The following is a 20,944-nucleotide window of genomic DNA, read 5'->3' on the forward strand; positions in this document are numbered from 1 at the left end:
TAACCAACACGAACCAAAACATCAGAGTGCAAGACCTTTAGGGGAGAAACAGGGAAAGGAGGGGGAAGGTAAGGGTGGGTGGGGGGGATGGAGGGAAGGAGGAAGAGGGAAAGGAGGGAAAAGGAAAAGGAGGAAGGGAGCCGAGCCAGCTGACCCCCCAACTTCAAGAGGGAAGCGAACAACAAGACACCTCACCTACCTAAGTTAACCCTCTCTTCTGGCCACTCATTCCGTTTTCTTATACGAGGGAGAACTTAGCTGGCTTTTTTTGTTATTTACCTTTTGTTCTTGCCCTTGAGCTGCTTGCCTTTGCTGTGATAAAGTAAACTAAGCCAGAATATTAATGAACGGTGGCTTAAGAGGAGGTAGTTCTTCTTCTTCTTCGGTGATTTACCCCCTAAAAAGGGGGAACGGGCCTTTGTCTAGCGACGGCCCGTCGCAGGGGGGAGCCCGCCGCTGGCGTGCGGCGGGTGTGGGGAAGCCTCCGCCGCCGCCACAGCCACGAGTAAGAGCCGGCGAGCAGCGACGGAGGCACGGGCTCTCTGGGCAGGCGCCCAGCAGACACCCGTAGCTGACACGTGCGAGCAGCCGACTGGTCGACTTGACCACGGAGGATGACCCCACGGGTCCACCTCGCCTCCGTAGAAGGGCCACCCGGCTGCTCGCCCGAGGAGTGCTGGCGTTCCACTGGGAGGAGGTAGTGTGAATATGATTTATTTGGGTTTGAGAATATTAGGCAAAAAGGAGTTATAAAATGCGTTACGAGGTGTTTCATTACCAGATCTGAGTGGTATTAAAACTTTGAGGTTTGACGAAATTGGATAAAAAAAGGGAAGAAAAGGATGATCGGTGGGGGAGGAAAGAAACGATGATGACACCCCTCTCTCTCCCTCCAATCCCATCCCCTACCCTTCCCTCCCCTCTCCCTTGCCTCTCCCCCCCTTTCCCCCTACTCTCTCAGCCCCCCCCCCCCCCCCCTTCCACTACCCTCTCCGCCCCAACCCCCTACTCTGTTACGCCCCCTCCCCCTCCCCACTCCCCTCCCCTCCCCCCTTACATTCGAACCCACCCTTACACCATCCCATCCCTCCACCCCCTCCCACTCTCCCCGCGACTGGACACTCTCCCCCCCCGCAGCAGAGCAGAGGTGAAACCCAATTTATACTTATATCTTATTCGTTCTTAATCCCGATAAGAAAGATGAAACGCGGGAAGTTTTGCCGAAGCCCCCGACATAAATCTGCTGAACTTTTGATAGTCCGTCAGAGTTAGCGCCGTGACCTTTTGGAGGAGGAACAGGGAAGGGAGGGAGGAGGAAGAAGGGAATGGAGGGAAAAGGAAAGGGAAGGAAGAAAGGAAGAAGGAAGAAGAAGAGGAGAGAAGGAGTCAAAAAAGGAAGAAAGGAAGAATCAGAAAGAGAAGAATGGAGAGGAAGCAGAGACAGAATGACAAAAAAGGAACAGGCAAAAAGAGAATCCAGGAAAGCCACGAATCGATCAATAACACAAATGAAGGAAAGTATAAAAAAAATACCCGTGACAAATGAAGATGTGGGTCGCCCTTTGCTAATCCTAATACTGCCACCAATACCTTTATCTGTCACCTCACTGCTTGCCTTGTGTGACGAAAATGAGGTGAGGGAAAGAGAGAAAGAGAGAGAGAAAGGAAGAAAGAAAGACCGGGTGAGTGTGAAAGAGGAAATAAAAGATACAAGCAGACAGAGAGGAACAAAAAAGAGGAGGGACAAAGAACGTTAAGAAAGAGAAGGAAGGAGGAGGAAAATGTCAAAAAGAAGAAGAATACGGAAGAAGGGAGACGGAAACGCGGATATGAAGAAGCAGGATAAAGATGAGAAGGGAAGAAGGGGAGGGAAGGAGAAGGTGGAAGAAGGGAAGGGTAGGAGAAAGAAGGAAGAAGGGAAGGTAAAAGTGGAGGAGAAGAGCAATGAAGAAGGGAAGGCAGAAGGAAAGAAGGGGAGGAAGGGAAGGGAAGGGAAGGGAAAGGTATTAAAGGGAAGGGAAAGTAAGAGGAGGAAAGGGAAGGAAAGGGAAGAGAAGGGAAGGGAAGGGAAGGGAAGGGAAGGAAGGGAAGGGAAGGGGAAGAAGGAAGGGAAGGAAGGAAAGAAAGGAAGCAAACAAGGAAAAGAAAAAAGAAGTTAAGAAGAAAGAAAGACACACACACACACACACACACACACACACACACACACACACACACATGCATTCATTATCTTTCATCCTCATTCACACACTCCTCCAAAACTTCAGGACACAAACGAACCTCTTCTCGTTCCTCCTCCTCCTCCTCCTTAAACTTCCTCTTTCCTCTTCTCTCGAATTCGTTGTCGCAAAATTATTCGCCAACTTAAAATTTAAATTGAAACCATTAATAACGTGAACACTACAGAGAGAGAGAGAGAGAGAGAGAGAGAGAGAGAGAGAGAGAGAGAGAGAGAGTACTGCAGGAGGGGAGGGAAAGCGTTACAGTAGTCTGAAATTGGTGAACTGAGAGAAAGACACGAGAGCAAAATTAAATATGTATGAGAACTGCGAGTGTGTGTGTGTGTGTGTGTGTGTGTGTGTGTGTGTGTGTGTGTGTGTGTGTGTGTGTGTGTGTGTGTGTGTGTGTGTGTGTGTGTTTAGGTGTGTGACAAATAGAAAGACAAAGACAAAAATTATAAATGGTGGCAGAGGTGGGATCATATAATTCACACATCCCTAGATACATGATACCTACATACCAGTGCCTTACAAGAGTAGGCGTGTGCGTGTGCGTGTGTGTGTGTGTGTGTGTGTGTGTGTGTGTGTGTGTGTGTTTTGCAGATAAAGATGCAGCTCACGGGCAAAATTATAAACGAACAACAAAAATGCCGACTAAGCGCTGCTCCTATAAAGAAAACGGAACGAAAGGCCAGGAGAGAGGGTCACTTCATGCTCCCCTATCGAAAACAGGTCAAGTCGTAGGCAAGAGGAAATCCAGACAAAGGAAGGGCTGCTTCAGAGTTCCAGAGATAAATTAATTAGGAAGAAGTTAAAGAAAGAGATATAATACTGAAGGAAGACGGTAATGAGATCTTGGCTTGTAAGAACAGAGAAGGGGATATAAGACTACAAGGTTAAGAGAACTGAATTACGACGAAAAGAAGTTAAAGAAAAAGAAGTATTAGTAAAAGAAGACATTTAGATGATAATACAGAAAGAGAAACTGGAAAATGATGATGAGACGAATTAGAAAGACGAAGAAGGGAAGGCGATAGAAATGAGGTGAATAGGAAATGAGGGAAGGCGAGGGTCGAGGGATGTGGACCAAGAGTTAAAAAAAGAGAATGAAAGTGAATTGCATAGTGAAAGTTTGCTGGAAATGAGGGACCTTGATGTGTGTGTGTGTGTGTGTGTGTGTGTGTGTGTGTGTGTGTGTGTGTGTGTGTGTGTGTGTGTGTGTGTTTAAGTGTGTGACAGACAGATAGACAAAAATCATAAATGGTGGCAGCGGTGGGATCATATATTTCACACATTCCTAGATACATGACACCTACATACCAGTGCCTTACAAGAGTGTGCGTGTGCGTGTTTTTCTTTTTTTTTTACAACAAAGGAGGCAGCTCAAGGGCACACAAAAAAAGAAAACAATAACAAAAAAAAGCCCGCCACTCGCTGCTCCTAAAAAAGAAACAAAAGAGGTGGCCGAAAACAAGATCATATACGGGAGGAGAGGTGTCCTGATACCCTCCTCTTGAAAGAGTTCAAGTCGTAGGCAGGAGGAAATACAGATGAAGGAAGATTGTTCCAGAGTTTACCAGCGTGAAGGATGAAAGAGTGAAGATGCTAGTTAACTCTTGCATAAGGGGTTTGGACAGAATAGGGATGAGCATGAGTAGAAAGTCGAGTGCAGCGGGGCCACGGGAGGGGGGGAGGCATGCAGTTAGCAAGTTCAGAAGAGCAGTCAGCGTGGAAATATCGATAGAAGATAGAAAGAGAGGCAGCATCGCGGCGGAATTTAAGAGGTAGAAGACTATCAGTATGAGGAGGAGAGCTGATGAGACGAAGAGCCTTAGCCTCCACTCTGTCCAGAAGAGCTGTGTGAGTGGAGCCCCCCCACACATGAGATGCATACTCCATACGAGGGCGGACAAGGCCCCTGTATATGGACAGCAACTGTGCAGGGGAGAAGAACTGGCGGAGACGGTACAGAACGCCCAGCCTCGAGGAAGCTGATTTAGTAAGAGATGAGATATGAAGTTTCCAGTTGAGATTTTGAGTTAAGGATAGACCGAGGATGTTTAGTGTTGAGGAAGGTGATAGCTGGGTGTTGTCAAAGAATAGGGGATAGATGTTTGGAAGATTGTGTCGAGTGGATAGGTGGAGAAACTGTGTTTTTGAGGCGTTGAAGGACACCAGGTTCTTCTTGCCCCAATCGGAAATAATAGTAAGGTCTAAGGCTAAGCGTTCTGCAGCCTCCAGCCTTGAGTCATTAAGTTCCTGTAGGGTGGGTCTTCTATTAAAAGAAGTTGAATAATGTAGAGTGGAATCATCGGCGTAGGAATGGATAGGACAGTTCGTTTTGGAAAGAAGATCATCAATGAACAACAGAAAAAGAGTGGGAGATAGGACAGAACCCTGTGGGACACCACTGTTAATAGATTTAGGGGAAGAACAGTGACCGTCTACCACGGCAGAAATAGAACGGTCAGAAAGGAAACTGGAGATAAAGGTACAGAGAGAAGGATAGAAACCGTAGGAGGGTAGTTTGGAAAGCAAAGATTTGTGCCAGACCCTATCAAAAGCTTTTGATATGTCCAGCGCAATAGCAAAAGTTTCACCGAAACGGCTAAGAGAGGATGACCAAGAGTCAGTTAAGAAGGCTAGGAGATCACCAGTAGAACGCCCCTTGCGGAACCCATACTGGCGATCAGATAGAAGGTTAGAAGTGGAAAGGTGCTTTTGAATCTTCCGGTTAAGGATTGATTCAAAAGCTTTAGATAGACAAGAAAGTAAAGCTATAGGACGGTAGTTTGAGGGATTGATGCGGTCACCCTTCTTAGGAAGAGGCTGTATGAAGGCATACTTCCAGCAAGAAGGAAAGGTAGATGTTGACAGGCAGAGGCGAAAGAGTTTGACCAGGCAGGGTGACAGCACGGAGGCACAGTTTTTAAGGACAATAGGAGGCACTCCATCAGGTCCATAAACCTTCTGAGGATTGAGGCCAGAGAGGGCATAGAAAACATCATTTTGAAGAATCTTTATAACAGGCATAAAGGAGTCAGAGGGGGGATGAGTAGGAGGAATATGCCCAGAATCGTCCAGAGTGGAGTTTTTAGAAAAAGTTTGAGAGAAGAGTTCGGCCTTAGAGATAGATGAGACGGCAGTGTTGCCGTCAGGACTGAGGAGTGGAGGGAAAGATGAAGAAGTGAAGTTGGAGGAGATGGTTTTGGCTAGATGCCAGAAGTCACGGGAAGAGTTAGAGAAAGCAAGGTCTTGGCATTTTCTATTAATGAAAGAATTTTTTGGTTAGTCGGAGAATAGATTTGGCACGATTTCGGACAGAAATGTAAAGTTCATAATTAGCATTAGTTTGAAGGCTCTGGTACCTTTTGTGAGCTACCTCTCTATCGTTGACAGCACGAGAACAAGCGTGATTAAACTAAGTCTTTTAGCGTGAGGAGAGAAAGAACGAGGAATGTATGCCTCCATTCCAGAGACAATCACCTCTGTGATGCGCTGAGCACACACAGAGGGGTCTCTATCCTGGAAACAATAATCATTCCACGGGAAGTCGGAAAAGTACATCCTCAGGTCGTCCCACCGAGCTGAAGCAAAATGCCAGAAGCATCGCCTCTTCGGTGGGTCCAGAGGGTGTACAGGAGCGATAGGACAGGATGCAGAAATAAGATTGTGATCGGAGGAGCCCAACGGAGAGAACAGTTTGACAGAATAAGCAGAAGGGTTTGAGGTATGGAAGAGGTCTAGAATGTTGGGCCGATCTCCAAGACGGTCGGGAATACGTGTAGGGTGCTGGACCAACTGCTCTGGGTCGTTGAGGATAGCAAAGTTGTAGGCTTGTTCACCAGGATGGTCAGTGAAAGAGGATGAAAGCCAAAGCTGGTGGTGAACATTGAAATCTCCTAGGATGGAGATTTCAGCGAAGGGAGAGTGGGTCAAGATGTGCTCCCTTTTAGAATTCAAATAGTCAAAGAATTTTACATAGTTGGTAGAGTTAGGTGAGAGATAAACAGCACAGATGTATTTAGTAATAGAATGACAATGAAGTCTTAGCCAGATGGTGGAAAATTCAGAAGAGTCAAGGTCGTGGGCACGAGAGCAAGTGATGTCGTTGCGCACGTAGGCGCAACATCCAGCTTTGGATTGAAATTTAGGATAGAGATAGTAGGAGGGAACAGAGTAGAGATTGCTGTCAGTAGCCTCAGAAACCTGTGTTTCGGTAAGGAAGAGAAGGTGAGGTTTAGAGGAGGAGAGATGATGTTCCACAGAATGAAAATTAGAGCGAAGACCGCGAATGTTGCAGAAATTGAGAAGAAAGAGGTTCGAGGAGTTATCAAGACACCTCTCGGGTCGGCAGCCAGAAGGGGAGTCATCCCTGGGGGAGTTTGTGGTCCCCGAGGCTTGGTGTAGGTGCGCCATTTTGAAATTTTAATTTTGGGAAAAGGTGTATATGTTGTGTGAATGTAGTGTGGTGTGGATAAAGAGAGGATCTGTCTTTAGAGAGCATGCTGAACTACTCTCCGGTGTTGGTGAGACAATAGGGAAACGGTTAGTGAGGACATGGGAAGGGTCTTTGGAGGGCTTCAGCTCCCTTCTCACCTCCCATATATACCTCACCGGGAGTGGCTTGCGCCCGTTCGGTAGGTGTGTGTGTGTGTGTGTGTGTGTGTGTGTGTGTGTGTGTGTGCAAGAAACAGATAACAGCCGCGTCAAGGTTCACGGCTGTAATGCTAATGCGGACATTCATCTCAATAAGCGAGATTAAACGCCTGCCTAGAAGAAATAATAACATGACGGCGTTCAACAAATTTGGGCGATCCAGGCATATTTATGGGCGGATCATTAGCGCGGGGGATTGATGAGTGCACGAAGCCCCAACGCATGCTGGGAAGAGATTACCCGCCGCTGATACACGACTGAGGGGGAAAATCTACAAGCGAAAATATCATCTCAGGGTTAACTAAAGGTGACTGGCAGACTGTTTTGTTGTACCTTGTGTCCTCTGTAGTGAACTCTATGCCCTCAATAACTGATAGAATTAGGGATGTGCTGTTGATCACGACAATGGTTAACGACAAAATTATCTCTCTCTCTCTCTCTCTCTCTCTCTCTTTTTAAATATGTCAAGACGAAGGCAAGGAAATGATCGTTGCAATGGTTAATGGTCAATGAAAAAGAGTTCCTATTCCTCAAACTATCGGCTTATAGCTTTACCTTTCTGTCTCTCCAAAGCTTTTGAACCTATCTCTTTGTCTCTTCTCCTACATATGTTGAAATGGAGGCGACTAAATGATCGTGGAAATGGTTAATGGTCAATGAAAAAGTTCCTATTCCTCAAACTACCGGCTTATAGCTTTACCTTTCTGTATATCTAAAGCTTTTGAATCTATCTCTTTCTCTCCTTCTTCTACTGTGTTGAAATGGAGGCGAGTAAATGATCTTGGTAAAAGTTTAGTGAGAATTTTTTTTATCTCAGTGTCTCTCTTCAACATGTCTAAATGGAAGCAAATTCACGAACCAACATAATTACACAGGAGTAAGTGTTCCTCTTCACTCACGTTCTAAAGCTGATGAACATTTTCCTGATATGCGACGACATTAATCATGAGAAGTTAAGAAAAACGAGGAATTTAATGGCTCGCCTAACTATTCAAATTGGAAATGAACTCTGTCTGCACTGCTCTAAGTTTTGACGAAATTCATGAAAGACAAACCTCATCTAGTTTCTTATATCGCCTACCAACATTCTCGTGCCCACAGATTTGGAAACATAGACAAATACAGATACAGCCAAGATAGAAAAATAGGTTAACAGATAAGATAAATAAATGTATAAGTTGGAAAGTTTCGTTTAGTCGGCGCAACATCTGTGGTCATATGCCGGAGAGAGACAGAAGGGGAAGGAATTATAGGAGAAGGGAACAGATCGATTAATACCTGGTACCCATTCACTGCTGGGTGGACGGGGGCGTAGGGTATCGGAAAAGCCGCCCAAATTTTTCCACTCCGCCCGGGAATCGAACCTGGGCTCTCTCGGTTGTTAGCCAAGTGTGCTAACCACTGCACCACGAAGCCCTCAAATAAATGTATAGTTAGATAGATAACCAGATACATAGATGGATAGATGGAAATGACAATATTGATAAGTGAGTTCTGCATTTTTATAAGGTTCGATGGACAGTATTTAATTCAGGAAAGTCAAACCTCACGTACGGTCTATTATCACGTACTTACAAATAAAGATAAAGAGATAACCAGATAAACATGATTAGAAATATAAATAGATGGATGTGTAAATAAACTGATATATAGTTGGATAGATACAGGCAAACAAAACACAGGAAGATAAAAACATATTTACACAACAAAACAGAAGAGGGGTCAACATTCTCGTGTCCGTCAGTCAGGAAAGATAGACAAATAAAGATAGCTAGACATAAAACAGGTAAACAGATAAGACAGGTAGACAAACACAAACAGGAAGATAAAAGCATATTTACACAACAAAACAGAAGAGGGGTCAACATTCTCGTGTCCGTCAGTCAGGAAAGATAGACAAATAAAGATAGCTAGACAGAAAACAGGTAAACAGATAAGACAGGTAGACAAACACAAACAGGAAGATAAAAGCATATTTACACAAAAAAAAACAGAGGCAGGGTCAACGTTCTCGTGTCCGTCAGTCAGGAAAGATAGACAAATAAAGATAGATAGACAGAAAACAGGTAAACAGATAAGACAGGTAGACAAACACAAACAGGAAGATAAAGACATATTTACACAAAAAAAAGAGGCAGGGTCAACATTCTCGTGTCCACCAGTTTGAAAACATAAACAAATAAAGATATAGCCTAGACAGATAAACAAGTAAACAGATAAGACAGGTAGACAGACAAACACAAAATAGGAAGATAAAGACATATACACAACAAAACAGAAGCGGGGTCAACATTCTCGTGTCCGCCAGTCAGGAAAGATAGAAGCCTCCGCGTTAAGACCCCAGGACGCACGGACGGCCAGGAGGGGTGAGGCTTGGCCGGCGTGAGCTGCATCGCTGACCAGGGAAGGTCCTCACTCAAACCTTTGCTTGTGATGAGAACCAGTAAAGCTGTCGACCCCGCATTGAGTTACCCTTCTGACGATCATCTAGTCTTTATTTCTACAGCAAAGGGAGGCAGCTCAAGGGGAAAAACTGAGATAGCAACAGATACAGCCCGCTTGATGCTGCTCCGAACATCAGCAGAAAGAGCGAGAGGTCAAAAGCGAGATCAATTTCGGGTGGAGAGATGTCAGATACTCTCCTCTTGAACGGGTAGTGCTTGCTTTAAATGTATTCCCCGGCGAGTATGTGGTGAGGTATTGTTTTGAGTTTGGTGTGTGGCAATGTTATGAAAAGAGGAGAAAAAAAAAGCATTAGTAGTGTGTTTTAACTTATGATAGGGAATAGTTTGGTTGTTTTTAGTGTGTGTGTGTGTGTGTGTGTGTGTGTGTGTGTGTGTGTGTGTGTGTGTGTGTGTGTGTGTGTCAGTATATATGTCTGTCTGAGGAGGAGGAAGAAGAAGAAGAACAAGAACAAGAACAAAAACAACAAGAACAAGAAAATAAGAAAAAAAGCAACACAGAATAAGAAACAAAAATAAACAAACAGAAAAAAAGGGAAAAGAAAAAAAAACAGGAATAAAACCAACAACCTCGACACTAAACCCACAAAACTCCACATCACCTCCCCCACCCCACACACACACACAAGTAAGTACGATAACATAACAAGAAAAAAAACCCAAAAAAGAAAAGGAGGAAGAAGATCACGAACCCAAAAAACAACAACAACAATCACAACAGCCAGGACTCCAAACCTACAACTCCACCACATCACAACCTTCCCAAAAGCCCCTCAAGGAAGATACGAGTAATTCACCAAACCGCCCGATAAGATATGATGGAGCGGACCAGGCATGTATTTGTTTCCGCGGCCCCCTGTTAATATCACTTTGCAGGCAGACTCATTAATGCCGCCTAACCCATTAATCGGGAGTGACATAAATCAGCCAGACATCGTAAGGCCACTCGGGGCAAGGGATGGAGGGTCAATATTTGCAAGTGACCGTCCGGGCTTCAAATTAGGACAGCAAAGCGGGCCAGTGGTAAAGTAGTGTGAGGTTGCTTTGGTTATTGTTGAGATGCGGTCAGAATTCTCTCTCTCTCTCTCTCTCTCTCTCTCTCTCTCTCTTTCAAATTCTTTTAATTTTATTTTTCTCCTTTTCTTTTCTAATAATTTCTTTTTTCTCTCTTCTCTTCCTTACCCTTCCCTTCCCTTCCCTTCCCTTAATTTCCCTGTCCTGCCCTACCCTTCCCTTTCCTTCCTTTCCCTTCCCTTCCCTTCTCTTCCCTTCCCTTCCTTTCCCTGCCCTGCCCTACCCTTCCTTTCCCTTCCCTTCCCTTCCCTTCCCTGCCCTGCCCTTCCCTTCCTTTCCCTTCTCTTCCTTTCACTTCCCTTCCATTCCTTTCCCTGCCCTGTCCTTCCCTTTCCTTCCCTTCCCTTCCCTGCCCTTCCCTTCCTTTCCCTTCCCTTCCCTTCCCTACCTTCTCTTCTCTTCCCTTCGTTCCCTCGCCGTTCTCTTCTCGTCTTCCTTCCCTTCCCTTCCCGTCTTCCCTTCTTCCCTTCTCTCACTTCAGTTCTCTTCTCTCCCCTTCTACTTCCCTCTTCTCTCCCCCTCACTCTCTTGGTCCAAAAAAAAAAAAAAAAAGCATACACAAGCTATACTTTTTTCCAACCCACCCACTCCATTAATCAAGCGAGTGAAAAGGGCAAGAGGCGAGCGACGAGGAGCGAAAACACAGACACAGTTGTTCCCTTCAGGGGCGATGAATTGCACGAGGAACAGGCAAATAAGAGCAAGCCAAAATGGCCCACGGCACAATACTAGCGGAAACACTAACTGGGCTGGAGGAGGAGATGGCGTACAAAAACACACACACATACACATACACGCACACACACCCCACTCACCACCCCACCCACCCACACACATACACAATCATCATATTTGTTTTGTACAGCAAGGGAAGCAGCTCAAGGGCAAAAGACAAAAACACAGCAACAAAAACTCCCGCTAGACGCTTCTCCAATAAAGGAAATCAGAACGAAAGGCCAAAAAAGAGGTCAGTTTTTGGTGAATATGTGTCTTGATCCTCTCCTCTTCATCAACATCGTCTATCATCATAATCAACAGCCTTTCCCAATGTTCTTTACCTCCTCGGTCTGATACCTGTCTACTCATTCTCCCGTCCTGTTCCGGTAAAGGCTCTAATTCCATTCCTCCGTCTGGTATTCATCTGTCTCTCTTAATCTCTTTAAAAAAAATTCTAAACATCATCTATCATCATCAATACACTTTCCCAATATTCTTCACCTCTTCGATTTGATATTTGTCTACTCATTCTCCCGTCCTCTTCCGGTGAAGGCTCCAATTCCATTCCTCCGTCTTGTTTTCATCTGTCTGTCCTAATCTCTTTAAGCTGTCCATCCGTCATCACTTCTACACAGATATGACCCGCCCTAGCCCATACATCATTCCTAACAAAACAATGAACTGTCATTTATTCCGTAATGAATGCACCATTGCGACACGACACTGTTATTGTAGTTTAATAAAAGTGACCGTTCAATCCACAATGATGGCCCGGAAAGTTTTTTGGAAAGTTTCGTTTAGTCGGCGCAACATCTGTGGTCATATACCGGAGAGAGACAAAAGGGGAAGGAATTATAGGAGAAGGGAACAGATCCCAGGAGACGGGACACGACCCCCGATTAATACTTGGTACCCATTCACTACTGGGTGGACAGGGGCGTAGGGTATCGGAAAAGCCGCCCAAATTTTTCCACTCCGCCCGGGAATCGAACCCGGGCTCTCTCGGTTGTGAGCCGAGTGTGCTAACCACTGCACCACGAAGCCCCCGTGCGGGTCGTGGCTCACAATCTAACCACTTAATCCTCTTCTAATTATTCCCAGTGTATATCCCGGCAAAATGTATGACGATTTCGTGACTGTATTACACCCAACCTAGCAGTATCAGGACACCTCTTCTCACGTAATTGACTGCTCTTTCGGCCACCTCTTCGATTTTTTTTTACAGGAGCAGCGAGTAGCGGGCTTTTTTTATTGTTTCCTTTTTTTGTGTGCCCTTGTGCTGTCACCTTTGCTGTAAAAAAAAAAATGGGTCGAATTCTGAACTTATTTACAGTGCAGGAACATGCGGGCCGGAAAGAGCATCAAACCGTAGCATGGAGAGCCTAATGCTGTTGTATAGTTGACGCGCAATGTGTAAACTTGTTATTGTCGCGTGCAAGCCGCCGTGTTTTGGCCGTACGGTTCATCAGGCCGCCGTGCACACCCAATCAAAGTGTCCACGTCATTGTATGGGAAAACAGTTCATAATAATAATCATCTGCCCACCTGTGAAAGCTGTTGTTGTTGTCGTTGTTGTTGTTGTTGTTGGTGGTGGTGGTAGTCATTGTTGTTGATATGCTGTCCTGTTGTTTTTGTCATCTTTGAAACTCTTGTCGTTATTTTCTTTTGCTGAGGTGAAAAAAAAGGACAACAGAATTAATATCATGGCTAATTAATGTCTATTGAACTTATTACAGATAAACAATGAATGGAAGCAAGGTAGATTGATATGTGTAAGTCTAAAGGTCTCTCATTATCTATTTACCAGTATCTATCTATCTATCCATCTGTGTGTGTCTTTTACCATATAGGAGGCAGGTCAAGGAGAAAAAAAAAAGAAAAAAAAACTCCTGCTGGCGCTGCTCCTTAAAAAGTGTAGCTACATTGAGAGATTCCCAGAAGACAAGATTCGAAAAAAGGTGATGAGGTCGTGGGCGAGAGGAAAGACGGACGGATAAATGCTGAAGAAGTGGAGATTATTTAATAGATATAGACAAACAGACAGAGACAGATAGATAGATAGATTGATAGATAGATAGATATAGATATTGATATAGATAAAAAGATAGGTAAGTACGCGCAAATATAATAATAAAGAGGAGAGAGATAACAAAATAAAGAAAAGGGAAAGAAAAGGAAAATATATAAAAGAAATACGAAGAGGGAAAGAAAAAGGAAATAAATAATATATAAAACAAAGAAGAGGAGAGAATGGAGATAAGAATATGAAAAAGAGAGAAAGGAAGAGCATTAGAAAGAGAAAAAAGAGAAGGGAAAATATGAAAAAAGGAAAGAAAAAATAGAAAGGAAAAAAGGAAACGGACATCAAAAAGAAAAAAAAGAAAAACCAAAAAAACAAACCGAAACAAATAATTGAGGACACGAAGGAGGCGAAGAGGAATAACATCAATGGCATAACACAACAACAAGGACAAAGTTTCAAGAGGAGGAGGGCAAAACAAACTATACGAGCTGTTCCCAAGACACCGATCACACGGCCCACTGCCTCCCATCCAGGCGGCCGCAACAACCTCCCCGGGACTCACGCTCCGACGACCCACAACCACTGTTTACGATTGACGAGACTCCTGAACCTTCGCTTTCTTCCCCTCGTACCGTCGATGTGTCCCTTCTACCTCCCCGTGAGTGACCGTGAGGGAATAGATATACTTGTACTTCCAGATGAGATTGTTTTATTTCTTGTTGATATTGATAAGTTTAGAGCAAAAGACAACACCAACAACCTTCGCTTTGTTCCCTTCGTACCGTCGATATGTCCCCTCTACCGTCTCGTGAGTGACCCTGAGGCAATAGATATACTTGTACTTCCAGATGAGATTGTTTTATTTCTTGCTGATATTGATAAGTTTAGAACAAAAGACAACACCAACAACCTTCGCTTTGTTCCCTTCGTACCGTCGATGTGTCCCTTCTACAACCTCGTGAGTGACCCTGAGGCAATAGATATACTTGTACTTCCAGATGAGATTGTTTTATTTCTTGCTGATATTGATAAGTTTAGAACAAAAGACAACACCAACAACCTTCGCTTTGTTCCCTTCGTGCCGTCGATGTGTCCCTTCTACAACCTCGTGAGTGTAATAGATACAATTGTACTCCCAGAGGACACTGTTTTTCGTGTTGACTTTGATAAGTTTAGAGCAAAAGTCATAGCCCTCCTGTTAACTCACTACTGCAAGCACTTTCCCTAAAAACTACCCACATGCTGTCCTGAAGACCACCCATCAACCCGGACTCTAGAGGAAGCCGTCCAAGCGAATCAAGAACGAGTTCCGGGGGACAGCATGAGCCAATGCAAGATGGCGCCACTATAAACACTCGCCTGCGCCAGAACGGGCTGGGCCGACCATCAGGCCCCACCTGGAAGATGCCTACCGGCGCAAAAGGCAACGACGTAAAAAAAAAAAATAAATAAATAAACTGACTGAGCGATGTAATACTGAAGAAGGGGTTGCAATCCTGACAGTTCACTTTCATTTTCCAGATATAGCGACGACAAACTGCATCCTCTTTTAAAGTTTGCCGAGCACATTGAACTAATCTGAGACTGTCACTGTGTAAACTCACGGGTACATCCAAGGTCTTTCAATTTCCCCAAGAAGAAACAGTAAGGTTACGTCTCGAGATTCTCCTTGACCTGAAATGACGCTTGAGCTCAGCCACAACAAACTTATGTTCAATTGCAAGTAATTTTGCGCTCCAGAAAAGCTTGAAGATCTAAACTTCTAAAGGATCATCCAATGAGTACTTACGAGGATTTGCTTAAGCTCTACAATGGCCAGCCTCTGATACCAAAAACCTCATACCAGATTGCTATTGTTGCTACTACTACTACTACTACTACTACTACTACTACTACTACTACTGCTACTACTACTACCACCAATATGTTCTTTTTTTGTCATCACTATAACCAGAAATATATATAAGTACACAAGCAGAAATACATACATATACACACAGAATTTAGCAAGCACACACACACACACACACACACACACACACACACACACACGAGCCCACCCTCACCCCAGCACCTGACCTCACACACGCACAGTTCGCTCCTACAACCAGAGAGCATAAATGTGTTGATCAAAGGAGGCCGAGCGCGTACAGTCACCCAGTGGACAATAGCCTACCACGCTGACAGTCGCACTTCACCTGGTCGCATTAGGCCCGCCGCCACATGCCAGCTGCGTCAGGCTACCTCACTACAAAGGGAAATCCAGCGATGCATTGCCCTTCTGACACACGGCTCGCAAAGGACACGTGAGGAAGAAGAGGAGGAGGAGAAGGAGGTGAAGGACGAAGAGAAGAAGAAGGAGGAAGAGGAGGAGAAGGAAGAAGTAGGAAATGGAAAAGGAGGAGGAGAGAAAGAGGTGAAGGAAGAAGAGGTGTAAAGGGAAGAGGCGAAGAAGGAAGAGATGTAGAAGAGGTGTGGGAAAAACAGAAGTAGGAAGAAGAAGTGAAGGAAGAACAGATGTAGAAGGAAGATAAGAAGGAGGTAGGAGAAGAAAGAGATGTAGAAGGAAGAGGAAGAGGCAAAGGAAGAGAAGGAGAAGGAAGAGGAATAGGAGGAGGGCCGAGTTTACCTCCTACTCGACCCTCGACGCTCACTGGCTCACGGATCAAAGTCAGCTTCGGGTTGGCGTCTCAAAGCGCGCGAACACAACAAAGGACGCGACGCCGACCCGAGTCGCCTTGATGCCTCCTGTCGCGCGTTCTCACCCGCTCCTCGCCACCAATCGACCGTTTCTTATCTCTAAACGTAATGAATTGTCCCTAGATCAAAGAACGTTTAAGTGCATACTTCTACTAAATATACGAGATCCTAACGCCCTTTTGCATTAAAACTCTTCAGTGAAACGCTTACTTTCTTCAACGATGACAACGATGACAATGCAGAAAGATATAGTTTTCGTTTGCTGTGAGAAACGATGACTGTCATTTTTCGTTTGTTTTCTAAAGTAATCAGTCACAAAGTATATATTGAAGTCATTGCATTGGTGACATTGTTTTTGGCCTAAGAGAGCACGTTGCCATCAGTCGCTATATACAAATACAGAGATTGCTCACTGCCTTATTCATACTGAAAGCACGACTGTCTGTTTGAAAGGATTCGTAAAGTTGTATCCTTCATCAAAACATTTTGCTACCACGTATGTAGCAAGCAGAATGTTTGCTACGACCTTAAGTTATGGTAAGTGCAACAGCATGCCCGCAATTCTGGTAAAACCCAAATGGACTGCCTGCCGTGCATCACCAGAATATTCAGTTATTATGTATTTATTTGGAAGAAGTTACTACAGCGTCTGCACTTCTCCAACGATACTCAAAATTGATTTGCTCTCTTTTTCACAGTCTAATTCAGAACATGAACGAAACACATCACACAAATAAGTGATGAGGAAATTTAGCGTCAGTCGAGCACATTCTTGCAGGCAGGAAAATGGTTTTAGAATTTAGCTTAATAATACAGAATAAGCGAATTAGTGGAATTGTAAGAAAACGAGAAAGGAAGGAAATGACAAATTAAGTTAAATTGAATTGATAGGAGAAAAGGCACCATAGAAGTGGCCGTAAACTAACAAACAACATACGAGAGACATTAAAAAGAAGGGCAGAGATATGAGAGAGATCGTCAAAGCAACAATATAGACGAAAAATAGCAAAATCAAATACACTATTGATAATATTTAGCAACAGGAGAGGCGGTGGTGGCTGGAGTGAGGCCGCTATGCTAAGCTAATCAATCCCCAGATGGCTGATAACTTAAAAAATCCATCTTCTAGGCTAGTCTGTCAAATCAAACACACACAAAAAAATAAGATAACTACAGCTTCACAAAGGATATCAAGCTAACAACGAACACATGGATAGGTAGATAGTTCCCGGGTATGGACTAGGCTATGACCAAGTAATAAATCCCTAGTCGGCTGATAACTGCAAAAATGCATCTCCTAGGCTAGTCTGTCAGATGAATCAAACACTCACTAAAAAATAAGATAAAAAATAAGATAACTACAGCTTCACAAAGGATATCAAGCAAACAACGAACACATGGATAGGTAGATAGGTCTTAAGTATGGATAGGTACTACACGCCACTATGCCCCGCCGAGCCACCCACCTCCGCTTAACCTTCCCGCCGCCACCTTGTAATTTATCCACCTGTATCTACGCCATCCTTGGGCTTACCTGTCACCTGATTACCTCCTGGCCACGCCGAAGCCTTAGCAAACACGATAATGAGGTCGAGGATCGCGCACGTCAAACGACACTTAAAAAAACAATGGGTAAAATAAATCACTGACGGCTGACATGTCCTCTCTCCCGCCCCTCCTCGCCGCTGTGTCCACGCTCCGGGGCCTCGTGTGAGCTGCCGCGATGACGTCACAGTTCACGCCAGTCCCCGACCAATCACAAGCCTTCTTTTCATCCCAACCCCGCCCTCGTGATCTTAGGGTTTGATATTTTACAAGACTATTATAATTAAGTTTTTTTTCATATATCCTTCGTGTGATTTTGATATATTACAAATAGTTACAGGAAGAACACTGTTGCTATTGGAAGTCACGTGGGCTGCGGTTTCTATGGTAACGAGATACACGAACTTAAAGAAAACGAGAGACATGTTCTAGGGAATACTATCTCAAACACGCACACACCTGAACTATTCTTTACTTCAGTGACAGACTAACCAAAGCACAGATATCATAGTTATTTCTCACTCCGCGGGGCTTTTTTTTTTTTTTTGTTGTTGTTTCTCTCTTTGCGTGTGTGTGTGTGTGTGTGTGTGTGTGTCCTTCCTCATCACGAGCTTTTTTCTTTTTTTTGTATGTATATGAGTTCGCTTTCCCATCACGGTAGTTCAGTAATGCCGTAAATGTATTGGTGCCGAAGACGAGGCGGCGCTACGACCAACTATGCCGTGGTGGAACGTGCGTCTACAAGTGTGTCTCTGAGCGCACAAACTCGTCACGGTGGACACTACATTTGCCTTGCCTTCCGTCCACTCCACTCGCCTAGCGCTCTACCGATGGCCAGTGGAATGTGTGGGTGTGGGGTGGGTGTGGGTGAGTGGGTGGGCTGTGAGTGTGGATGGGAGGGGGAGGAGGGGAAGGGGTGAATCCATCGAACAAATCATAAGTCAACCAAAACCTCAAATATTCTCTTCAGCATTATGGAGCTTACGAAGTCACCCACAATACCACCAGTCTGTTTTCAGTTAGTAAATTACAAGTCCTATCGATTATGGGGTACTTTAAAAACACATATTCTAAAAACTATATATTCAACTTTTCCCTCCAAACTTTTTACCAGTGAATGCAAGACCGCCGACAGCATAACAGCTCCAGCCTGACAGTAACCCGCTGCCAGTGTGCGAGGGAGACGAGCCTCGGGCAGACGTGAAGGGGTTAACAATGTTAGGGTCTGAGGCAACACGCAGACATGCTCGAGCTGTTTGGCTGGGAGGGAAGCCGCGAGGAGAGAGGAAGCGTTGTGAGCCTCGCCAGTCAACGCGGTACACAACTTTTGTAATTCTTTTCCCTTATGCTTGCACGGCCGATATGTAGATTTGTGTTTACTGTCTGTTATTTTTCATTGGTTTTGTTGAAGGAGGAATATTTTTTGTTATTTTTCATTGGTTTTGTCAAAGGAGGAATATTTTTTGTATTTTTGTTATTTTTTCATTGTTTTGTTAAAGAAGGAATATTTTTTGTTATTTTTTTTTGTTATTTTTCATTGGTTTTGTCAAAGAAGGAATATTTTTTTTTCATTATTTTTGTTAGGAAATGAATATTTTTTGGTTATTTTTTGGTTATTTTTATTGTTTTTTGTTCTTGTTTTTTATGAATATTCTTGTTAATTTTAATGCTTTCGTCGAGCAAGGAATCTTTTTGTTATCTTTTATTGTTTTTGTTAATTAAGGACGGCATATGTTTGTTTGTTTTTGTTATTTTCTATTGTCTTTGTTAAGGAATGAATCCAAACACTAAATAAAATGGCAACAGCATCTCTCCATAACCACATCTCACACTGGGCATATGGTCTTCCCAACACACGCTCAAAGGCCAACGCGACGGAGATGAGCACCGAGGCCACGCGCAGCTGCACCGTATGACCCCCAAACTTTGCCTTTGCCTTTCCATCTCCTTGCACACAGAGAGGGTCGTTCATGCGCTGACTACTCGCAACAAACATCAATGGTTCATCGCAGCCTCCGCGTATCTCTCCCAAGTGTAATTAACAGTCAGGCGATCTTAGATTGGCTGTTGACACTCTATCATTACCTCGCCTAACCCTGTCTACGGTCCCCCTCACACTCCCACAGACCTGCCTTACCGCTGTGTGCCTGGACGCAGCATCATCACCTGTCCCTTCCTTTCCCTCCCATCTTGAAGTGCCGATAATTACCTACCTCTTAAAGAACTCACATATGACTACTTAGTTTATGTTTGTAATAGAGCGTTGCATGTTTTCTGTCCCCATGGTTGTCCTAGATTCAAGCAGCATCCACAATAAAATCACTCAAAGTCTGTTAAGGGTTTGATATGATAAACAACGGAGCTCGCAGAATCTGACTATTACGGCGGCCCTCAAACATGCCTCGATTGTCTTCTTCAGCATGCAAACTCATACTAAGGCAATACCAATAACTTGTGAGTTGTTTGATCTCCTCCGCGTTTGTTTTTGGAGCACCAGTAAATACACAAACTTATACATAATTACGCCGATAGAATTTGTTATTTTTGTAGCTTATGTAACACTAATATTACTACATGAAATATATTTTGATTTCATTTATATATATATCCGTTAAAGCATGAACCTCGTGGCATTTTTTACATTATTGGAATGTCCTCAAACTAAGAAAAGAAAAAAAGTTTTTTTTTTTTTTTTTTTTTGGCGCTACCGACAAAAATTGATCAGTTGATTTTTTTTTTGCATTGAGAAAAAGATTTTCGCCATAATTCTAAAACATATTCTGCCCTTTTATGTTTTCCCGGCACCAGGCAACCGTATGAAGCGTCCTGTGTGCATTTTATCCCGGCACGAATATCAAATATGGATAAATTAATTAAAGTATGAATAACAGCCAAGCTCTGCAAATTGGAGCTTAAACACCCGGCAATTATGAACACTAACGGAAATGTATCGCAGCAAATATTAATAACGACAATAAACGAAAGCCGGGATTTATATAATATGAAAATGGAACATACACGCCACCAAATCCGCGGTTGAGGTCACAGTGAACGGGAATGACAGTTTTACGCACTCATTTACGACCCTGTTAGTAAAGGAGTGGATTGCCTAACACCAAACTAACCCCACACGGTAATACTGACGGTCATTTACACTCCACGACACAACACAACCAACCAAGACACCACCACGACTTAACAACAAACCTTTGCATGATACTTTTACACACTCATTTACCACCCTGTTCAGTAGTTGAGTGGATCACCTAACACGAGACTGGCCTCAAAGGATACCACGGGCGACCTGCGGCCTGCTCTCTACAACGATATAATGGACCTTAGCATAACACTTTCACACACTCCGCTACGACCTTTAGAGAAGAGGACGACCTAACACCAACCTGGCCCCACACGGTAATAGAGAACGGTCCTATATACCCGATCACTCCCACAATGCCTCAAGCCTAAGCATAGACAGGCCTCATACGGTAATACGGACGGTCCTTCGTACTCGTTCTTCATCACGCTGGCCTCAAATGGGGATA

General features: G+C 44.0%; 1 long non-coding RNA gene across 1 annotated transcript in view; it reads right to left on the bottom strand.

Annotated features, from left to right (window-relative positions):
* The window catches only part of LOC126994115 (uncharacterized), a 59,165-nt gene extending 41,641 nt beyond the window's left edge, over nt 1-17,524 (bottom strand). The window contains exons 1-2 of the long non-coding RNA XR_007748808.1: nt 17,389-17,524; nt 12,677-12,799 (exon numbers count right to left, since the gene is read on the bottom strand). This is a non-coding gene — a long non-coding RNA (uncharacterized LOC126994115). The remainder of the gene's footprint in view (nt 1-12,676; nt 12,800-17,388) is intronic.
* Nucleotides 17,525-20,944: the final 3,420 nt, after the last annotated feature.

This window comes from Eriocheir sinensis, unplaced genomic scaffold (genome assembly GCF_024679095.1).
Source record: "Eriocheir sinensis breed Jianghai 21 unplaced genomic scaffold, ASM2467909v1 Scaffold722, whole genome shotgun sequence".
In the NCBI taxonomy this organism is placed as follows: Eukaryota; Metazoa; Arthropoda; class Malacostraca; order Decapoda; family Varunidae; genus Eriocheir; species Eriocheir sinensis.